Source organism: Enhydra lutris, unplaced genomic scaffold, assembly GCF_002288905.1.
Source record: "Enhydra lutris kenyoni isolate GAN:26980312 unplaced genomic scaffold, ASM228890v2 scaffoldscaffold17, whole genome shotgun sequence".
NCBI lineage: Eukaryota > Metazoa > Chordata > Mammalia > Carnivora > Mustelidae > Enhydra > Enhydra lutris.
The window spans coordinates 35,780,948-35,805,249 of NW_019154101.1; the positions used below are offsets into that span (position 1 = coordinate 35,780,948).

The 24,302-nt window shown below is 37.7% G+C and overlaps 1 pseudogene; it reads right to left on the minus strand.

Moving 5' to 3' along the window:
* Positions 1-23,532: 23,532 nt before the first annotated feature.
* LOC111147477 lies at positions 23,533-24,071 on the minus strand (annotated as a pseudogene).
* Between the last annotated feature and the right edge of the window lie 231 nt (positions 24,072-24,302).

The following is a 24,302-nucleotide window of genomic DNA, read 5'->3' on the forward strand; positions in this document are numbered from 1 at the left end:
CAATTCAAAGCCCTTATCTTCTCAGAGTCCCATTAGAGTAGACATCAGCAAATGATTCCCTCTCAACTGACATTTACTTCTCAATAAGCAGCTGTTACCATAACCATGAAAATGACAAAATAAATTTTAAGAAAGAAAAAAATGTAAAAGATCAACATTATCCAGGCTGCTTAGGAATGTATATCGCTACTGAAGGAGAAAGAATGGACTGGTATATACTAACTTCCAAGATCATTTTAATGCAAACTGTTAAACTTAACATGAAAGTCCTTTTTTATTACGAAGCACCTGAGTACATTGCAGAGTTAGGCATTTTGTTGAGTAGATTCTGAAAGACATGAAATGGTATTGAAGAATTTTGGAGATTGTTAGGAGTCAGGGCATCTTGGATGATCTCAATTTGTTACTGAGCCTGAAGAACTTGCTCGCAAACCCCTGAGAACTCCATATTGTGGCATTCAGTAATTGTGCAAAGTCCAATCACCAAATTCTTTAAGGATAGAGAATTTGACTCAGTGCTATTCCAGCATGAAATGAAGCTTCACCAAATTTGGTCAAGATTATTTAGGACAAGTGTCAAAGTAATTGATGCTTCCTCTTATCATTACTATTTTATTTTATATCCTTTCCCAAATATTAAAAAAGCAATTTTTCTTTCTTTCCTGCCTCCATCCTTGAATATAGTCTTACAAAATAGTCTCATGTTCCCTTTTATTATTTACTTTTATTTATAAAATTATGAAAAATTTGAGTCAATAAAAAATTCCTGCCATGAGTTACTGAGTTACTACTATGTGCTAGGCACCTGACATTCACTGTCTCATTTAACCTCTTAACCAAGGATAATTATTCCTATTCATTGTAATAGGAAGGATGAAACCAAGGCTCAGGAAGTTCAAATAACTTGCCCAAACTCACAGGGAGAGAGGTAGGAGAAGTCAGAGCACCTTCCCTCCTTAGTAAGGGACCTCTTAGTTTCATATATTATTCTCTGTATTTCTTGAATGTGAACTATGTTCAAAAGCAACAGTAGGAGTCAAATAAAGAAATCAGTAACTAATCAGTCCAGTATTAGGTCACATATCCATTTCCCCAACCCAACTTAGGGGTTCCCAGAGTAGTACACAGAGAGGGCCACTGGCTTCCCTCTCTGGGATGGACAGAGTACTAATAAAACTCTTCCTTGTTTTTTAGTGCGGCTTCTGTCACTCTGCAATTACTTTTCTTTTGTGAGGGGGCTTCCTGAGAGCCCTAGAAGGGTAGAAATACCTACATGGCCTAAAGGTACCTATCACAATTGAGGGTCACAATTAAGTCAGCATTTCTATAGGGTAAGAAAACAATGTTGTTTGGTTACTAAGATAGCAACCCTCGTTCTTTATTTTCTTGCTTTGATTTTATTGCAGCTCCCCCAGAAAACTCTTCTTCAAAAAAGTGTATCCTGATATCATGTAAATCAACCTACTTGCTCTGTCAAGGGAGTTAGCCCTCAAATATTCCCTCTCCTCTCATTCACAACTCACCCTCTACTCCGCATCAAGCTAGGCATTGCAGAGATGTTTTCTACAGCAGTGACTGCTGGAAAATAATTCCTAAAGTCATTCTTCTTCCTGAGCTTTCCTATAGCTTCCTTACTACTGCTCCTTCTATGATTTCAGAAGCCAGTTTTAATTTCCTCGATTTGCTGTAGAGTTGTCATGATGTTATGATAACTTTGTGAATCACTTGTGGAGCCCATTTCAGATGGGTAGACTTCAAGCAAAGAATTGGTAATAATAGTATAATAACATCAGCTGCTATAGAAATCAACAAGCATAAAGTAAAGGGAATTGGTTTCTTTCTGTTTCCATTCACTAAGGAGCCAACTTTGGCTCATTTATATAGTGATAAATACCTATAACAGCTTATCACTTATACAGGTATATAATTAATATAATACAATTGTTCTTTAATCTATCTGTGGCAATAGATAAAAGAAACAGGAGAGGTGATGAGGAAAAAATGGATTTTTTTAAAAGATTGTACATACAGGCTCAGAAGAATCACAAATACCATGGGCAATGTACCCATAGATGGATCAAAATATAAGAGCAATGGCTTGTGAGAAAGTAGGTCACTTCTTGTGGAGGTTATTCTAATGCTGGGAATAAAAGAGAAAGCAATCCATCTGGGATCTGGCCTTTGGTTTTCTGATTTAGGGTTCAGGCACAGAAGTAAGAAAACCTGCATTCTATTCCTATACTTGGTATTCCTTCTCACATGGTTACTTAGGGATATAAGCAATGAGACTGGCAGGGGATTGTAAGCAAGAAGAAATAAACTTCCTTCTAAAATATTGGACAAGATTGGGAAGTTCTACAGACAAACGGCGAGTGAAGTTTGGGAAAAATGTTATTGGCAAACAAAAATAAAACAAAAATCTTTATGCCAACTCAACATCAAAAAAATCTAAGCCTATAATTTGCCTCAATAATGCATGAAGTGAAATGTAAGAACTATAAGCAAGACTAATGAAAAATAAATTGTAGAATTTTCAGGTGCTAGTCTAGGTGCAATCAGACCTCAAACACATCCAGATTTAATATCAAAAGTCTTGATGCAAAGTATTCCCCAAGGGAAGCTGAGAAAACCTTAGAATATTAAAATAAGAGTATAACAAATATTGTCTTTATTATAAGGATGAATGATCCCTGCATATTCAGAATCTCATTGATGAATTATTATTTTTCCCAAATCTCAGTGTTTCTAATGCACATCTCAAGATAATGATTTTTCTCTCATTTCTAAAGTTTACCAAACACATTACAAACTATCTTGAATGGACTATAGCATAGGAAGATTAAGGCAAGATGCTAATTTTTTTTCAGGTTCTGACTAAGAAATAGGCAAGATGTGTTGAGTGATATTTTCAAAATCATATGTTAGACTTTTACTTCTAGCTAAGATATAGTAGTTTGCATTAGACCAATTATTCTGGTAAGAACAAATAGAAAACTCAGATAAAATATAAAGAAAAAAACAATAACAACAGCTGTCTGACTGAAGGCATCAGAAAATGACTGAGGCTACCAGGAATTGAAGGGCCAAGATCCAGCAGAGACAAGAAAAGGGAACCACAGAGAGCTGAGCTGATAGTCTGCAAACAGCTTTTCCCCTCAGGGCAATTGCTGGGTTTTGGCTTGGAATTAGAGGCTAAGAATCCACCCAGAGAGCTGTGGCTGATAAGCAGAGAAACAAACAGAGTTACTGGAAATTTCACAAAGGTGCAAACCAAAAAGGAAAAAAGACTGGGAGACTTAAAGGGGAGGTTGGAAGATTGATTGGCCAAAGCATCCAAGACATAAGGTAACAGGATCCTGGAGGAAAGGGAAGCACAGAGAAGTACATTAGATGCCTCATTTCCTCCTAGAGGCATATGCCAAATCCTTAAGCAGCTAAGGACAAGCAGCTAAGCAGGAAGGCTTTGGCCTACTTACAGAACTGAAGAGACAAAAATTGGAGTTTACAACTGACAAAGAGCAGCCCAAATCAACACTCTAGGCTCTCAGTTGGGATTCCTGGAGGCCACACCATTGTTGAAGAGCAAAGCAGGAGTAAATGTAAATGTCCAGACTTCAACCAGCCTCAAGTCAGTTTAGTTACTAATTGAATCAAAGTGATCTGCTTTTTCTCTGACTACATAATCAAAGGATAGGGTAAGCTATCTCAAAGGAAGAGAGTACCTCCACAGCATTTCATATATAATATATAGCATTCAATAAAAAATTATGGTCATATCAAGGAAAAGGACCAAGAGGAAAAAAATAGATAATATAAACCAATCCACAAATATTCCTGTTATTAAAGTTATTATATTTGGATTTTTAAATATATTATGATGTGACAAAATTAAGAAAATGTAAATCAAACATAGTCAAACATAAATACATTAACGATAAAACTAAGTCAAAGATGGGAAACGTTTACTTCTCTGGCTCACTACTAGCATTTTAGAAAGAATTAAATGGAAATCATAGAACAGAAAATCACAATATTTGAAATTAAATACTCAATAGATAAACTGCTGGATTTAATGGCAGTTGGGACTTAGTAGATATGTGGTTTACTGAAGGAAAATAGAGCAGTAGAAGACCCACCCTGAAGCACAAGAATAGAAAATAAAAGAAAGAAATATGTGATAGTTAATTTTATGTGTCAAAATAGCTTGACCATCCTGCATAGATATTTGCTCAAGCATTATTCTGGATGTTTTTGTGAGTGTATTTTTTGTGGATGAGATTAACATTTAAGTTACAGAACTTTAAGTAAAGCAGTTTGCTCTCTGTAATGTAGGTGAGCCTCATTCAATCAGTTTAAGGCCTTAATAGACTGGCTTTCCCTCAGCAAGAAGGAATTCTGCCAGTGGATGGCTTTTAGATTTGAACTACAACATCAGTGCTCTTCCTTGGGTCTCCAGCATGCTGGCTTACCCTACAGATTTTGGACTTGTCAGGCTCCATAACTGCATGAGCCAATTCCTTAAAACAAATCTTCCCATCTATCTATACATATTGTATTGATTTTGTTTCTCTGTAGAATGTTAAACTAACACAGAACATGAGAGACATACAGGCACAGATTAAAGGTTTACTATGTCAATTGAAATGCTAGAGGCAAGGGGAGAGTAATAACAGGGAAGAAAAAAAAAATCTCTAAGTATAATGGCCTACTATTTTCCAAAACTAATGAAAAGAATCAAGCCGTAGACTCAAGGACCCTTATAAATACCAAGGAGGATGCATACAAAACAACAACAACAACAACAAAAACCCATACCTAGGTACATCACAGTAACACTGATAAAAACAGAAGACAGAAAATAACTTGGGCATGGTGTCAGCAAAATATAAGGGTAGGCAGTTCCAAGTTCCCATGCCCCCAAGAAATATCAGAAAACAAGCAGAAACTGTGAGAACCAACTTTTGTCAAAGCTCTAGAGCATGGTCAAAGGTTTAGAGCAACAAAGCAAATGTTTAATAAAGAAAAAGGTAATTCACAAAAGCTCTTGGCATACACATATATGTTTTATAACAAATCGGTTATTACATTAAATATAAAAGGATTAAATATTTCTATTAAGAGGCAAAGATTATCCAATTGATTTTTTTAAAAATTTATGTGTAGAGACTGATCGACAAAAAGAGTCAACTCTGTTCTCTGTCAACTCTATTTTCTATGATAATATTTCCTCATCTTTCCTTATCTTGTGTAAGAATCCTATGAAAATCTTGTCAAAACACAGGTTTCTGGACAACATACTTCAGAGTTGAGGATTAGAAGGGTGATCATTGGAATTTCTATGAGCTCCCAGTTCCCAGGTCATGGTGTTACTATCACTCTTTAAACTCTATTTTGTGCAGCTATTCTCTACATGATGATAACTGTAGGCTCACATAGGCTGTAGCCAAGGTCTGACCCTTGTTTTTCTTATGAGTTCATATGAGAGGTGAGATCAGGAGAGCAGAAGGGGCCACATTTTGAGTTTGGGTAAGACATCACTCTGCATTATTGTTTTACAAAGAAATAGCACATAGATATAAACTTCTTCATCTTTTCCACAACCAAAATAAGACTCTTCTAGTTATCTACACCAATCTCTATATTAATAAGGAGTTCTCACAGTGCAAGATAAAATTATGATCCCATTTTACTAAATATTCTGTTGATACCACTATTAAGCCAAAATGCAACATCAGGCAAGAGATGTACCACCATAGGCTGCATGCTTAAAAATGCAACAATGATTCCAATCATTTCATGTGTGTTCTGTCTCCTCATATAAATTACATACCATATGAGGAAAGGAGTCATCTCTGCCATTATTTTTGTATCTTCCCAAACACAAGCACAACAATCTTCCTCGGTAAATCATGAAGACTAAGAGCCAAGCAATTGCTAGGAATTAGCATGGAATTAATCCAAGTTTGCCTTCTGCCCTATCCAGCACTCCCATGTATCATTCACCACTCCTCACCAGCAACACCCACCTGACTCATATCAACCCACTCAGTATCAACCCATACTTCCACTGGGTTGATGGAAGCCCAATGCTACCAATATCCCAGTAGAAAATCATTAATTAACTTCCTACCTTAACATTTATTCAGAGAGCATACCAAAATGATGATATACTCCCTGCCAACCCTATGTGGCAGCAACATTCAACAGTGAAAGTTCAGACACTCCAGCTCCTGGGTACAGCAGACAAACCAGACAGCGTTACTGTTGGGAGGTCAAAGCCCTTCAAATTGCATTTCTAAGTGACCATCTAGCTGGTTTCTGCAGGCCAGCCTTTTCCTGACTTCATCTTAGTACAGCCCTAAACAAGCCTCCAAGACTGTTGGCTTCAAGCCTGTTGGTTTGTTTACTGTTGTTATTATGGGTGCCAGGCATTGTGTTGGATACTTATGACTAATACCTCATTTATTTGAATGATACCAGTTATCAATGGTTTCATCAGGTGAGTGGCACAGATCATATGCAAACTATAAAATATGACTAATGTGAAAGTTCTGGAAGTCCTAAGTCCTAAGGTGGTAGATTTCAATTTTATTTCAAGATCATAGCATGAAAGTCAAACCCTCTCCTTTCTTTAGCAGGAGAAGGGAGACTATGAGCCTCTTCATTTAGGGTCAGAAGGACCCAGAAATATTAGACTAATTTGTAAGACTCAGCAAGCTTTTCTTCTTAAAGTTAAGTATGTCTGCTTTAAGGATATGATGTTTAACCCCAGGAAATGTTTTAATTTTTATAACCCCTGCTACATTGAGGGTAGGCATTCCTTCAGGGCAAAGAAACTCCTATGAAATCTTTCTTGAGACAAATACACTCGATTCAGAGCTAAGCAGATGTCCCTCAGGTAAACATTTAGGGTTATGGAGATATCCAGGAGAATCAGGAGAAATGAAGAGACATACTACTTTTCATTTCTAACCATAAAGAATATACAACTTGTGGGCATCTGGGTGGCTCAGTGGGTTAAGCCTCTGCCTTTGGCTCAGGTCATGATCTCAGGGTTCTGGGATCAAGGCCCACATCAGGCTCTCTGCTCAGTGGGGAGCCTGCTTCTCCCTCTCTCTCTGCCAGCCTCTCTGCCTAGTTGTGACCTCTGTCTCTCTGTCAAATAGATAAATAAAATCTTAAAAAAAAAAAAAAAAAGAATGGTGGCAGGATTCTAAGAGAAAGGAAACAGAAACTGACAGTCTCTTAAAAATATATATATATATTTATACATACATACATACATACATACACACACACACACACTCACACACACACAACTTGCTTGTATAACTTGTTTTTTACCAGCCTATCTGGGATATAGGAGGACTAGGGAATAGTGCTTCCAATGGTAGTGAATATTTATAAATATGGACTTCCTAAGTAACTCCAGTTGTTTCCATACTGTTTCCTCATGGGTCTCTCTTCAAGACCCTGTTCCTAGACTCCCAGTTATGAATTCTCCACCAGTGGGATGTCATCTGCTGCAAGGCATTAAACCTCCAAGCCACTGAATACCTGTCACCAAACCTAATAGGTCACTCACTGTCTGGTTATCCCTGGAAGGCACAATGCACTCTTTCCATACCTACCAGTGAATGTGTATCATTTCTAAGTTTTGATCACTGCTAGTCTGACTGTTATCAGTGTATCTACTACCTCTTAAAGCTGATCCATCAAACTTTGTGTGCATGTGTATATGTGTGCATGTGTGCATGTGTACGTGTGTACACAGAGGATGATACAGCAGAAAGGACTTTAACTAATTAGTACATATATTTTCAATCTTCCTCTTTATGTCCTAAGGATTCTATGGAATCCCTTCAAGGTTAGGGGAGAAAGTGAGGGAACCCAGGGGACTTCAGGTTTCCCCAAAGTTCCACAATCAGTGCAGCTTCCTGACAATCAGATTTATATACTGACTTTTGTAGTAAGCATGCTTTTGAAGACAGGGTGCTCTCACTTTGAAAAGGGAGGTGGTGTTGAAAACCAGATATTTATTTCAATCCCCTTTCTTTTACAGATGAATAAATCAAGAAGAAATGAAGATTATTACACGATCACATAGCTATTTAGCTGGAGTTGGAACTAGAACCGAGGTTGCTTGATTCCCCAAGTGTGTGTTTTCTGTGCACCACACAGCAGGGGAAAGAGAAGAGAAACAATACTGTGTATTTGTTGTGTGTGTTAATGATCAGGATATGTCTTGATGGTAATCTAGGGTTAAAGTGGCAAACAAAAATGTGAGAGTGGAATGCCCCATTCTATAATCTGTCCCAAGAAATCTAAGGAAAATCAGAGACAAAGCAAAGGGTTGAAATCTTGGGCTAAGGGAAATTCTTTCTAGATATGTTTGGTAACTCACACCTACATTTCATAGCATAAAAGAGCAGTATGAATCCTAAATAGCCCTTGTAAGAAGTTTCCCACCAGGAACATAATGGAGATGCACCTTATAAACTAGCAGAATTTGGAGTTTTCTACGTATCTGTTATTTGTTAGGAGAGCTCATAGGATGGTGGCAAGTAGAATTTCAACTGCATCTTATCAAGATCACTCTAGTGAAGAAAGCTGTTAAAGTCTATTGGAAAGGTCTTGCTGATCAGAATCTTTTGTATATGTATAAATACACACAGGCCTGCAGAATCAAACTGTGAAGGGTTCCCCAGGTTTTAAATCTTTTTTTTGCTGGCAATCATGGATGTGTATTAGAATCACTTGAGGAGCATTAAGCATAGTGATACCCAGGCCCAACCCCAGAAGAATTAAGAATTTCTGCAGATAAGGCTAACATTATTATTTTTTAATGACCCAGATGATTTTAATATACCACCAAGGTCAAGAGCCACTAAGTCAGAGGGTTCCAAAGAACCCAAAAGATGAAGGAAGAAGGTATAAGAGGTAATGAGAAGTTACTATGCCTGAAAGAGCCAAAGTGACTCACTGTCCAAGCAAACCTCCTCCGTGCTAAATGACCTGTGTCATTTATAGAACCCCACTTACAGAGCATGTGGCTACCATGTTACCACCCTAGATGTCTCCACTATCCCAGTGCATCTCTCTCTTGGGGTGAACCTGCCTCTAGAACTCTGCATGCAGCTACCCAAACCTCACTCAGTACTCCTGCCTCCACTTTCAGGAAATTCTACTTTTACCTCCCATCTTCCATAAACAACTGAACATCTCATTGAATATATACATACTTTTCTCTACCATTGGGTAAACAAGAGAACTTTACCACATATTACTGGTTTTTATGAGGCCCTAATGGAATCCTTCTCACAGCCTCTGTCCACCTGTAAAGGAAAAGGATACCCTCCTGGTAATTACATTTTCCCTCTTAACTGAATTGATTTTTAACCCTTGCATTTTCCAAAGATATGGCTGCTCACAGTAGTTCCAATAGTCCAAAGAAACTCCCAGTACCTCTGCTAGCTTTGGTGAATGTCCAAGCATTGCTGTCCCATCTCTGCTTGGAGGCTTCTGCTCATCATCTATTCACAGCCTCCAAATTGTGCACCCTTTCAGCAAGCGAGGCGACATTCCCCTTGCCTGCTTAGCTTCTAAGCAGAGCCCAGAATTGTACAAACAATACTACAACAGTTTTTATCCTGATAGTTCAGGCTGGAGCTACTCATACTTCTGGTACACCCTCTACTCCCTTGCCCCCAAAAGAGATGCTTTGATAGCCCACAATTCTGCCCCAGTTCTAAGGGAAGAGAAGTGGAAATGCATCCAACCTCCTATAAATATTAAATCCTTGATATCCATGTTTTTACTTCATTAGCAGGAGCTTACTGAGGATCTGTTCTTTACTGTGTGTGTGAGACTCTTGGGGAATTGGAGCTTGTCAAAGGCAGGTGGGACAATAGGATGATAATAATTCCAGGAGTCAGGAATCATGAAGTTTTGTCCCAGTTCGTCAATAATGTACTTGGGACTAAGGGCAAGGGTCCATTTCCACATTTCTAAAAAGATCTCTAAGGAAAGCACAATGGGAATGGGAGGGTATGGCATTTCTTTAGCTAGAAATCAGAGTAGAAAAACAACCAGAACACAAAGGAAATTACAAGTTTCTCTCTCTATCCAAAAGTGGAGCAGTCTTATGAAACTTCATAAGTTGAAATGGTGTAAGACCAAGAAGTAATTACCATTATTATATAGAAACATTTTTGAATTCCCAGACCCAAAACATAACCTTTCTTAGGTTTTTCAGATACCTTGGGTCAAATCTTGCTAATGGATGCACAAAATAAATTGAGGTAAAACACAAATGGTCATAGACCCATTTCAAAGCTATGATGGCTTGCTGCTGAGATGCTGAGTGTATAGTTTTGGGGGAGGGAACTTAGAAGCACCATTCTCACTGTTCTGTGCATATGTCTCTAAAACAGCTCTCTGCAAAACAAACTCTGAACATTATTTTTGCTTTTCACCTTTTTTTGTAAAACCAAAACTCCTCTTCAGAATCCTTTTGGTTAGCAGAAACAGGTACTATTAGGTCTTCTGTAAAAGTGAGTGGTGTAACTTTTGAAAAGTGGGGAATACTTGTATTTGAGAAGAGTTACAGGAGAACATACACAAAATCAAAGAGCATTATCTTCACTGCCTTAAGAAATGAATAAAATAATAGTTATATTAAAGGAGTGATATAAAACAAGAATTAAGGGCACTGAATTTCATGAAGAAACACAATTATTAATATTTGGATCACTCTTTGAACATGTAAGAATTGAAGGTTCCCATTTCCTGAACATGCAGAGCTTTTGTTCTCCATATGCTGTATCTATGCCCTGTGCACCCACTTCTCATCAGAAGCATTCAGAATGCCCACATCTTGGAGAACTGGGATGATTTTGTATCTAACAACTTGGCTTCCAATTTGGATCCTCTGGGAAATGAAATTCTAAAGGGAGATTTAGTCCAAATGAAGCCCCCACAGGAAAAGCTTGCAGGATGCCAGCTCCAGCTTTTCAGAGCACCCTCAGTAATGCTGGGAACGGCAGGCAACCATCAAGAGGAGACAAAGAGCCAAATGTGTTTCACAGATACATCCACACTGTGAATGTGCCAGTGAATGTCTGAAGATGTCCCTGACAGCACAGGCTGCTCCATCATGGACCCAAGGAAGCCCAATCACTTGAGAGATCTAAAACTGGCCAGAGAGGAGGCTGACACGCATCCTTAGTGCCCCACACTGTTCTGACAGGGAAACCCACAGTGTGTCCTCATCCAGAAGGTCTTTTCCTCTGTGGGTATCTGGGGATCTGCAGGCTGGGAGCTTCCTAGGATGAACAGAAGGACGGGTCTGTGCATGTTCACACATCTCATTTCATTCATTCACACTTCAAAAGGCTCCAGATTCTGTTAAAATTTTAGCTCTTTCTTATTCTCAGTCCATTTTTGAAGTTGGCACCAGTACGCCTGCGTTCCAGGTATAATATATAGCTCCTCACTGCCTCCCACTTCCAAGCCTTGCTACCAAGTATGCCACTCACATTTTCCTCCTTTCAACACAAACATGATGCTTTTCATGCTTTCCTTTGGAAATGATGGATGGTAGCTGAGCTAAATATGGAGGCAGGGGTTATAGACACATTTTGTTCCTATTAAATGTTCTACTTCTGTGTTATTACCCTTCTTGGCTCCACATTAACTCACTTCCTTCCTGGTATCCAAAAAGTAAGTGCCTATGATTGGAGTGAAGAACTAGACTCCATATTCTAGATCTATCTTTAGGTCTAAAGAGTGTCTCCATTTATTTGTAATTTCTTTTTAGGATGGACTAAATCACCTGTCACTTTTGTGGTCTAAGATAAATATGCTCCTTGAAATTTGGGACACCTGGGTTTTTTGTTTTTTGGTTTTTGGTTTGTGGGGGGGGTTGTTTTTTGTTTTTTTGTTTGTTTGTTTGTTTGCTTTTGTGTGTGTGTGGCTAACTGATGAGATGAAAGGTGAATTGTGAAAATAGCACTTCTGGAAAACTGATGTTTAAATTTCTTCTATAACTTTTAATAAGCTGAATGTGGGGGCTTGTGAAAACCCATAAATACTGACAAAAAGTTGAACCTAGGCTTTAGAAATGAACACAACCAGCTTGGTCTGCTGTTTCTGCCTCTCACTACCTCACTGACACTTGTTTATACTTAGAAAGGCTCAGTCTCCTAGTCAGGGTTCCCGCATTGCATTTGAGCGTCATGTCTCTTTAGTCCCCTTTAATACAGAACAACTCCCTTGGATTTTTGAAAATTTAATTTTTGCTGTCTCTCTTCACATTAACATTTTTGACTCATTCAGGATGATTGTTTTGGAGAACATCCTACATTCTGAATTTGTTCTACTACTTCCTCATGATTAGATTCATATTAAAACTCTTTGGCAGGAGTACTTCAGAATTGATGTATACTTCTCACTGCATCTTGTCAATGACACATAATAGTCCCATTAGTAGGTGATATGAAATGTGATTACTTGTTTAAGGTAATTTCTGTCAGAGCTCTTTATTCAAAAGAAACTTCTTTTTGTAATTAATAAATAATATTTGGTAGGGTAAAAATTTAAAACTGTATGAATATTTAGTTCCTCAAAAAAATTTCATCCAGTGGTTTTGCAATCCATTAATTACTCTTCCATGAAACAGGTATTCATTTATCATTTATTTATTTAGGTTTGCAGAACAGCCATTTTTTTAAGTCTGTCATTTTTTCTGCATGTACTGAATTGGCCTTCTTTTCTAAAAATAACTTTTTTTTCTTCCACTCTATTTCTCTTTCTCCCTTTTTGAACATCAATTTGAACTGATGGGGGTTTTTTTTAATCAATGTGCTAGTACTGTCATTATTCTATTGATGTTTAAATTTGCCGTGAATATGATCAGTGGAAGCTCCCTCAAAGGGACATCTATAAAATTTTATTTCTTTCTCTGTTTTGTTTTTAGTGGTTGCATAGAGTTTACAATGTGCATATCTAGCTGATCCCATCTACTTTCAAATATTATATTGCTTCACAAATAGTTTAAGAACTTTACAACAATTTGTTTCCATATCTCTCCTCCAGTCTTTTGTGCTATTGTTGTCCTACAATTTACTTCTTTATGTATTATTAAACAGCAATTGTTGTGTTTGCTTTAAGAAGTCAATTATGTTTAAAGCAATTAAAAATGAGAAAGCTTTTCTTTTATTTACCCACATAGCCATCATTTTCTAGCCCTTTCCATTCCTTCGTGTAAGTCTAAATATCCATCTGGTACTTTGCATCTACTTAAAGAATTTTCTTTATTTTTCTGAGCAGGTCTCCTTGAATTTTCATTGTCAACAACATCTTTATGTTGCTTCATTTTTGAAAGACATATTTGCTGGCTATAGAATTTTAGATTTTTTTTTCTTTCAGTACTTTAAAGATGTCATTCCTTTGTCTTTTAACTTGCATAGTTTCTGACAAGGAAACTGCTGTAATTCTTATGTTTGTTTCTTTATTAGTAATGTTCATTTTATTTTTAATTGCTTTAATTTTTTTAGCACTGGTTTCAACAATGGGATTATGATGTCATTCAGTGTGGTTTTCTTTTCGGTTTATCATATTAGGGGTTCACTGGGCTTCTTGATCTGTGAATTTGGGTATAAAAGTATATATGATTATAATTTATGACATATACAATCATACATATAATTTATATATAATTTATAACATATATTGTATATTATAATATAATTTAATATATAAATAAATTTGGGACATTTTGGCCATGATTTTTTCAAATATTTTTTCTTCTCAGAGTTTAATTCCATGTATATATATTGCTTGCCATTGTTAAATAGCTCTTGGATTTTTTTGTTCTTCTATTTGTTTGCTTTGTTGTTGTTGTTGCTGTTCTTCTTCTTCTTCTTCTTCTCCTTCTTCCTTTTCTTCCTTTTCTCCCACCTCCTTCCTTCTATCCCTTTCTCATCTTTCACTTTCTTCTTCTCTTCCTTCTTTAGTTTTGTTTTTTTGTTGTTGGTGGTGGTGGTGGTTTTTTTGGCCCCTGTGTGGTTCATTTACAAGCACCTATTTCTATGTCTTTAAGTTCATTGACATTTTCTTCTTCAGTTAATCTGTTGTTAATACCATCTAGTATATTTTTCAACTCTGGGATTTCTGCTCATTATCTTCATGTTTTCCCTTCCTTCTGATGCATATCAAGCATGTTTATAATAACAATTTTAATGTTTTTGCCAATTTGAACATCTCAGTCATTTGGAGTCAATTTTTATTGACTGACTTTTCTTCATAGACATGGTTATATTGCAGTACTTCTTTGTATGGTTAGTCATTTCTTATTTGATGCTGGACTTTGAGATTTTTAGGTTGTCATTGCTGTATTTGTATTCCTGTAACTATTGTTAGAACTTGTTCTGCCATGCACTTGGAATTAATTTCATTCATCACACTATTTGAATTAAGTTTTTCTGGTATAGAGCAAGAACAATTTTTTGTCTAGTGCAAATTTGTCCACACTACAAAGATGATATCTTTCTGAGAATTCTATACGATGTCACTTTTATGAGGTCCTCTCCCCTGTCTAGTGGAAACACAAGTTACTCTTAGCCTCATTTGAGCTCTAGGAATTCTTCAGCCTGCTGCTTTCCAGTAGTCCTTTCTTTGGTCTGGAGTATTTTCTTCCAAAGCACATACAAAACAGTACTCCGCTGCAGCCTTTCCCAATCTTTGGAACTCAGTTGCCTCCTTTCCAGTAATTTGTCATGAAAATTTTGGCTGGCTCGGCCTCCCTCAATTCTAATTTTTTTCTCCTCAATTTAATGAGACTCCCAACCCCTATTGGGCTCCCCCTTCTTATCCTGCAGCCTAGAAATTTCCTTCAAGCATTAGGCCAGTTCATTTGCAGGTCTAACTTTGTTTCCTTTTCACAGGAGTGTACTTCAGGATATACGTACATCCCAGCCTTTTAGTTATTTAGGATAAGAAGGTAAATTAGGCATCTATTATTCTATCACTGATGAAAGGAAAAATCCTGTTTATCTTCTTGTCACTTTCTCATCAGTTTTTGCTTTCTAACACAACTGGATATTCTATGCTCATCTTGTGTTTTTCCAGTCCTGAACTAAGAATCAGCCATTTCTGCAAGGAGCTCTGGATCTTTAGTACACAACAGTATTCAGAAGATGAAATATGGGTGCTGTATTTGCTCATTTACACTGTGGTGTCATTTTTTCTGTAACTTTTAAAATCATTATGTCATACTGATATCTTGAGTTCAAGCCTAACAGTATTCTCTTCACCTCCCCTTATGTCATATCTCTCTCTCTTTTTCTAGTTCCCAGAACATCAATGTATTTAGTCCTCTTCTTGGTACACATAGAAATAATTTCGTAATTATGCTATCAACACCACTACCACAACAAACTTATTAAGTAAAATTTAGGAGTTTTTTGCAATTATTCTTTTCTTTAAAATACCTCCCATGCAAGATATACAAGTAGAGTGGTGTGTTTAAAATTATTTAGATTAATTTTTTCTGTGATTTTGTTATAAATTTGACATATAGTTAAGTTTATTATTATGTTGTTTTTATTTAATTTTAGAGTTTGCTCTTACTTCACCATTTTTAATTCAATTTTATTTTTTGATCATGTATAATATTTACATAGTACAAAGATCAAAACCAACATAGAAATCTTACCCTTATTTTAGTTCCCTCTACTTCATTCTCATGAACACTTGGAGTTAACCATTATAATTATTGTTTTTTTTTTTAATAAATGAGCAAGTATACATATATGAGAGAGTATATATATATTTATTTCATTCCTTTTTCCTCTTTTGTCATGTACAAAGGAAAAATCACTATGCATGTCCTTTTTCTTTCTTCACTTAACAAGAGCACACTACATATAAGATGTCTCATAGGCATCTAATTATAAATATCAAACAGAGCCTTACATTTTCTTCCTGATAAGTTTCTCTACCAAATATCACATAATATTTACCCTGCCAGTTATCAAGTAATATTTAATTTTGGTTTTGTTAAAGTCAATTTCTCTTGAAGTTTCCTGTATATAACTTTAAGACAAAACTGATGCTCTCCAAAGCACAGTTTTAAAAGACAGGCTTCTCTTTATCCTCACAAATTGGAATTACATTAACGTCTTATCATTCACCCCATTTCTCAAAACTCAATTCTCTCCAAGGATGACCTTTCAGAACTCTGCAAATTAACCACAGCTTGCTTAATTTGAGGAGGTCCATGAATGAAATTGTCTCAATTCAGAATCAACTTCCCTGTTTTCTTCCAAACATCTGTCTGAGTGTCAGGGACAGTTTGAATTCTATATTTGTTCTACAGGCAGATTTCCGTAGGACCCAAGCTGAAATTGTAGGCAAGGAAGAGTTTCTGTCACTTAATCAATTAAAGTGACCTTAGTACAAAACACACAAATAAATAAAAACTGTATTTTCTGAAGAACTGACATTAAACAAATGTTGCTAGCATTATGCAGTAAGAGTAGCTGATATTGATAAATTTAATAGACTGTCTCAGAGCACTTGAATGCTATGAAATTTTCATTCTTATAATAGTACGACGCTACCAAGTGGAAGGTCCAGGCTGGGGCTGAGCAACTGCACAACTGAATAAATCAGAGTTTTTGCCCTCAAAGTTCTTACTGACAATTGAGAAAACAAGTATATTCACAGATATCATTCAAGTAAGATGTACTTCATATTATCACAAGAAGAGCTGTAAATAAAAGACCATGAGAGTTTAGTGACAAGGACATTAATTCTGACAGTGGAATTTGATAAACTTAGAGGACATAAGATCGAATCTCAGTCTTGGAAGGCTGAGCAGGATTTTGACAGCAATGAGTGACATTGACTTGGGCCGAAAAGGCCTGTTTGAGGCTGTAGTAAGACCCAAGACAGAAGACGGTTTTAATTAAGACAATTCCAGTGGGAGTGAGAGGACAGAGAGATTCAAAAGTCAAGTGTCCAAAAGCAGGAAGATCTAGCAATAATGGCCTCCTGCCACACATTACTGCACTGCACATCACTGCAAAGAACCTAAAATAAAGATATAATACCTTGGAGTGCTGAGAAAACAAAGTGAATTTTCTGATGGATTTGTTTTACTTTCCCCATAGGGTTGTCATGAATATCAAGAAAAGTGAATGTGAAAAATATTTTGTTTGTTGTGTGGTGTTCTTGTTATTTCTATTAACAAAAAGAGCAATAATAATATAGCTATTTAAGGGTGCTTTTTTTTTCCTTGTGAAAGCCTGGAAGTGAAATGAAAACAAAGGCTGAAATGAGTTTTGCTGTAGAAAATAATTCAACCACAAGTTTCAAGTAAACCATTTGTAGCTGCTGAAATTGAACATATTGGGTTCTGCTATGGAAGGAAAAGGGCCTCCAAACTCACTTTTAGCAGGAAAACAAAGTTTTTGTCTTAATAAGAAGGAATCTGTTGAGTTCAATACAACAATTCCATTTTTGCTAGGAGTGCGGGATGGGTGGTTGTAATGCAGTGTTTTCAGGAATCTTTATTTCCCTCTTTCATAGGCAGATAAGTGAAGTCTAGTTGTGGCAGGAGGAGTCCCATTCTATGATCACCTCCCTTATTTGTCTCAGAGGGACAAATTCAGGCCATAAACTCCCAAAGTAGTGTATCGTAATCACCATCATCATTGTCATAGACTGAATGTTTATATCCCCCCATCACCAAATTCATATGTTAAAACCCAGTCACCAGTGTGATACATTTGGAGGCAGTCTTTAGGAGGTGATTAGGTCGCCTCTTGAGGAGGCCTCAAGAATGGAATCTGTGCCCTCATAAAAGGGACCCCCACCCCCACCCCCCGATCTCCCTTGCCCCTTCTGCCATGGGAGGGCACAGTGCAAAGACAGACATCTATGAACCAGGAAGCAGGCTCTCACCAGACTCGAAATCTGTCAGCACCATGATCCTAGAATTCTCAGTGTCCAGAACTATGAGAAATAAATGCTTTGCCAGTCCCTATTGGTACAGATAACCATAGGCACAGACCTTATAAATATAGCTTAACAACACAGGCAGTGCAGTATATGTTTCTTATAAGAAGAAAGCAGGGAAATAAGCAGGGAAAATAATAACACTTAATATTCATTGAGTGCATGTTACTCAAACACTATTGTAACAGATACTCATAGTTTGTCTTATTCAATTTCAAAGTCAAATAACCACTTGAGGTAAGTCTCATTCTTAACCTCCTTTTTCTGATGAGAAAATTGAGGCAGAAAGGATTAAATAGCTTGTCCAAAATTACACAGGACTTTAACCCAGGCCCTGTGGCTTCAGAGTTCCCCTTTTTAACCATGGCTTACTGTCTCCAACAGTGCATATTAAGAATTAAGAATAGGAAGGATTTATAACTGATTAGAGTCTAGCAAAAGCAACAGAGAACCCCATGTGTAGATATGGGATAGAGAGATAGCTTCCCGGTTCAGAAGAGAGAGAAGGAGCAAATGAGACAGGCCTGGGTTTGAATTAGAGCTCAACATTTACTACAGTTGTGATTTTAGGGAGCTACTTAGCCTCTGCATATCTGTTTCTTCATTTATAAACTGAGAATAAAAATCATGTGTACAGCAAAGTCTTACAGTGAGGTTTAAAGAGGGAATACATGTGAAGAACCTATGGGTAGTGGTTGGCACATATAAAATTACTATTAAAATTAAAACTACTATAACTATTGGGGTGCCTGGGTGGCTCAGTGGGTTAAGGCCTCTGCCTTCGGCTTGGGTCATGGTCCTGGGGTCCTGGGATCAAGCCCCACGTCGGGCTTTCGCTTGGCGGGGAGCCTGCTTCCCCCCCCACCCCTGCCTGCCTCTCTGCCTACTTGTGATCTCTGTCTGTCAAATAAATTTTTTTTAAAAATCTTTAAAAAAAAAAATTACTATTACTATTATCACAGGTAAGAATTCTGCTACCAAGCAGCTCCTCAAAGGACAGAGCTTTATGTTTTTGTACTTGGTTGATTATTCATGGGTACTAGATGATTTTCTCCTTGGTTAGGGAAAGATTGAATATAGGAAGGATTGAGAAATTGAAGGCTCATTCTAGCTGAGACCCAAGCTCTCCACCATTGGCTCTCTATTCATGACCTTGAAGTACACCTCTAATGTGGCTTCCTTCCTTCCCAGGAATCCAGCCTGGCTTCTGGCTTTCATGGAGTAGATTCTCCAGAAATTAAGCTCATTCTCAGTGACCTCCTCCTCCAACAACCACAGAGCAGCACAGCCACTCAGCCTCCTCAGTGCCCACCTCTCCTGGAAACACACAGAGGTGTGTCTCACTGAGGATAGGCCCTGTTTTGAAAAGAAACTCAGCCCCTTAGAAAATGGAAAGAAAGCTGAAAGAAAGGAAAAGTATTAAGACATAAGTGAGGGAGTATAAAATTTAGAACAGAAAAAGTCTGGTTGTAACTCCTCTTTTAACAGAGGAGGACATTAAAAACTAGAAAAGGGATTTATTTGCCAGCCATCACTTGGCCAGGGTTAGCAGAACTACAAGGGCCAGACTCCTGGTGGAGGGTTAATGTTTTCAAATTACTCACCTCAGGGTACCAGGGTTTCTCTGATGTTCTCCAGAAACTTTTTAGGGAGAAGAAAGCAGGGAAACTCCCAGACATTTCCTCAATGAACACAACTCCACAACAATATGGTTTACATTTGGGCTTCTAATTAAGACTGGTTTTGTAGGACAGGCTCTAGTGCAAGAAGTATATTTGAGAACAACTATCTTGGACTTTTTTGCATCTCAAACACTCATCATTGATTGAACAATTTCTAGAAAGCAAACTTGAAAGATTCCCCAAATAGGAAACCTTTTGTTAAATACTTCAGGGGCCATTGAGGCCATAAAATTATACTACAGGACATCAGATAAATGTTAAAATAAACATGAAGATAAAAGGGAGAATAAACCTCGGAATGTTTGTGTGTGACTTACATATGTTTATGTGTTTTATTTTTCAAATTAATGGTAAATAATTTTTCTGAATAAGACAAATATGGAAAAAGAATAAAGACAAACCTCTTCAATATTTTTCAACTGCCTACTATGAATGTCACAAAAGCTTTGCCTGTAGCCTAAATAAGTTTCTCACACATATGTGCTATCATTATTCAAATGTATCTAGATGATATGACCACTGATAAAATCCAATTGTATCTTAAAATGTTGAATTGATGTTATGATATTTTCAAATATTTCAGATATTTTCTCAGTCAACATTTCCCTATTATAGATCTATGATTTTTTTTTTATCATGAAAAAGACATTCCTGTGTGTGAAAGTTTAAGGGACTCTGGTTAGACTTCAAGACAGGAATGAGTTTTGAGTAATAAATTCTGCTGTGTCATGAACATAGTGCATGGGAGTTTTCTGAGCATTTATAGGTTATTCCAGGTAATCACTTGTTTTTGTGAACCTGTCCATAGCCATTCTTTCTTTTATATATTACTACCTGAACTCAACAGTCCTCTAGTCAGAAGGACAGGGACCTGGAGAAGTGAGCTGGTTACATTATCTGGATATTAATAAAAATTAAAACCTTTGAAAAAAGATGTAATATAACTTCTTTATTTCTCCCCAGTACTCAACAATATTTTAACCACACTGGGAGAAAAGCCCTTCACAGAAAAGTTAGCACCTGCTTAAGATAAACGTTAATCATAAAAAACAAACAAGTACAAAAGAACAGATAACCTAGTCACTTGTCATAGTTAGTATTAGCATGGACGAGTAGGGCAGGCAGTCTGATAAAACTAGAAGGAAGTGGGACTGTCCATTTAGTGTTTATTTGGTGACTGGAGGAAAATCAGCTGGGCTCAGTGGTAATGAAAATCTAAAGGGACTGGGATATCACAATACAACCACCTCAGGGATATTGAGAACACTGGACAAGTAATATATTTCTATGTGTGTGTGTTTTCATTTTTGTTCTTAATCTCCACATGCAGTGGGTGGTGACCCTAAGGCCAGATGGAGCCTGGAGGGGTGTCCTCTCTGGAGTGAGGAGGCAGCCCTGAAGTGAGAGGCAACGTGATAGTCAGGAAGACAAGCCTGTCACTAAAGGGTGAGGTTGTGAGAGAATCCAAGAATGCATAGTGACTTCAGTGGGTGGGGATAGATGCGCAGAAGGGAGAACCAGAAGCCCCAGATAACTAGAAAAATCATCCCTATCTCCTAGTTCCCCACTCGTAAAACCTGGGCAGGCACAGCTCTGAAAGGTGCCTAAGGGCCAAACTGTGCCTAGTTTTTGCATCACAAACAGGTTTTGTAGTTTGAGCTATCTTTTGACACTGGGCTTTGAATGAATACCCTGCGTGTCCTGGAAACACCCAACACCTTTGCAGGCAAGAGCAGCAAACGTCCTCTTGCTCTTGAACTTCTTGAAATCATAACTGCTTAAGACGGTTATCTTTCCGGATGACAGATATTCTTTTGTCAAGGTGGCCTTCTGCAGGCCAGGAAGAGAGATCACTGGGAACAGAATTGTCCAGCACCTTGATCTTGGATTTTGCAGCCTCTAGAAGTGTGAGAAATAAATATCTGTTGTTCAAGTTGCTCAGTCTATGATATTCGTTACAGCAACCCAAGCTGACTAATACATGCATATACAGAGCAGTCAGGTAACCCTTGACAATATGTTGCTATCTGTGACATTCCTTTTATTTTCACAAATACACTGAAAAATCTTTTGAGAATAGACAGAGATATGTGAAGAGCTCTCAATAGAGTTCCTCAGCTCTTGAAAATCGAGCCTCCAAGCAGCATTGAGATTTGAGTGTGTGAACCCAAGCTAGCTAATTTTTCTGGTTAAGAGACTATATAAAAGGATCTTCAAGAACTAAACAGAAAAGAATTATACCAAACTGGATTAACTGGGGCTCCTCAAGTGAGGGCAAGCCCAGAACACCTGCCAACAGTTAAAGATTGTGACCTATGGTCATTGTAACAAATTGTCTAAGACTGATTTGGCAGAATTCCAGGTAACACCTCACTGAGAATTGCTACCAGGAAATAGCTAACAAAATGCCAAGAAAAGTGGCTGTGAGGTGCAAGATGCAGCCCCCTTTCTCCAGTATAAGAATTGTGCTCTTTTATTCCCATACGTGTGTGATATTTTGGACTTAGAGGTTCAAATTTTGATCTATTTGCATTCTCTTAAAATAAATGTTAAAATGTCTAGGTCCATAAAGTTGTAAACATATCATCTCCTGGGGAGTGCAGTGAGGGGAGTGTGCAGTGAGGGGAGTATGTAGCAAACAACACTGTAATGGGAAAATGAGTATGAAATCACATTCCTACAGACGCTGAAGTTTTAAAACAATTGGCTTTTAAGTTCTGAGTCGTTTCCTTTGCCTCAACTTCCTCCTCCTATCAGTCTATCCCAGTCAGGTTTCTCAAGTGACTGAAGGTCAACATATCACCATCTATTCCACACCTAAAGAATCTTCCTTTACATTTTCTGGGGGAGTACATCATAGACTTTAATGTTTCCAGAAGCAGAGGAGGTCAACATTCATGCAGCGTGGAGCTTGGTGATGCACAAGTATAACATGAAACATCTTCAATAAATCATATTCTCTGTGTTTCCTGTTCCCATAATGCAGGAAGTGCTGGTTCCACCGGCCCCTGGGCTCTCAGAGATAAGGAACGCTCTGCAGTGTTCAGAATTTTCAGATAGAGCTTTGGAATTTTGCATGAGATATAGAGTATGCAGTCCTAGACTGAACAGACAGGAAGCTATTCCTCAGGTGTCATCACCCACTGGAACTGTCTATCCAGACCTGGGAAACATGGATAGCTGAGATTCCTCTCTGGGCCTGAGATAGGCTGCTGTGTGTATGTTTAGATAAACTTGTACCCAAGTGCCTATCCAGCCATTGCTGGGGAATTTCATTCATGAGAACAATGTCCATAGTAAAGAAAGCAGATCAGACTTTTAGTAGGTCTGCCTATGAAAGCGGGCTTAGATTTGACATCCTGGGGTCTGGTTAAAGGATCAAATGAATCAGTAGATAAATTATTAATCGTTTTTCTTTATGTGATTTGAAACACATTCCCATCCTGAAGTAAGTTAGGATGTAAGCCATAAGGTAGAGCATGATAATGAGAGTTGTGAAGTCTGTACTCTGGAAGCTTTTATGTGTTTGGAAGTTTCTGGGGAGGAGGGGAGAAAGAGATTATCTACATTATAAAAAGATAACATGAGTAATCCCAAACAGGGAATAGTGAGAAACATTTTAAATGCTTCTCTTATAATGCTCAATAGACATAAAGCAGGAAATAAAAGTTAAATACATCATAAAGTGTGCATAATGGCTTTAGTGTAGGAATTGTGTGTCTGTTAACATGACTGAGGGAAACATAAAGAAATGAATGTAGTCATATTCTCTTTTTTTCTTACACAAAGGCAATTTATTCAGAGAAAACAATAATTTGAGGAATCCTGTTCAGAGATGGCTACCAGGTTGACCCCCTTTTCTGTGTGTGCTATCAGCGGGTATGAGGTTGACATCCTCCACCCACCTGATCTTCAATCCTGAGTAGGCAAGGGCTCTGAGGGATGACTGGGCTCCAGGTCCAGGGGTCTTGGTTCTATTTCCTCCTGTGGCCCGGGATTTGATGTGAAGGGCAGTGATGCCCAGCTTCTTGCACCTCTGGTCTACATCCTGGACAGCCAACACAGCAGTGTAGAGAGAGGACTCATCTTGGCCATCCTTCACCTTCATCCCCCAGTCACACAGCAGATGGTTTCCTTGCCAGGAAGGTTGGTGACATGGACAAAAGTGTCATTGGGGGAGGCAAAGATGTGGCACACACCAAACACATTTTTTCCTTCAGCTATGTGAGGTTCAAGGTTGATGGCCTGTTCTTCCTTCTTTCCTTCCCCTTGCAAGGTTCCATTTCTGCATGTCTTCTCCAGATTCTGCCACTGGAAGGGGAAAGTAGTTATATTTTTGGTGGACAGTGGGTCTTTTTGTTCCTCCATGATTGTGATACATAACAGTGTATAATGATTGGAACAGTGGGCAACATAATTCCTGCTTTCTTTGCAATTTCTTTGGAATGTACATTGAATGTGTTCCGAGGTTAAGGAACTATTCGGATATCTACTGTACAGCCTTGTACCTCTAGACAACTGTACTATATTGTACACTTAGATTTGTTAAGAGGGTGGAGTAGATCTCATGTTAAATGTTCTTACTGCAGTAAAATAAAT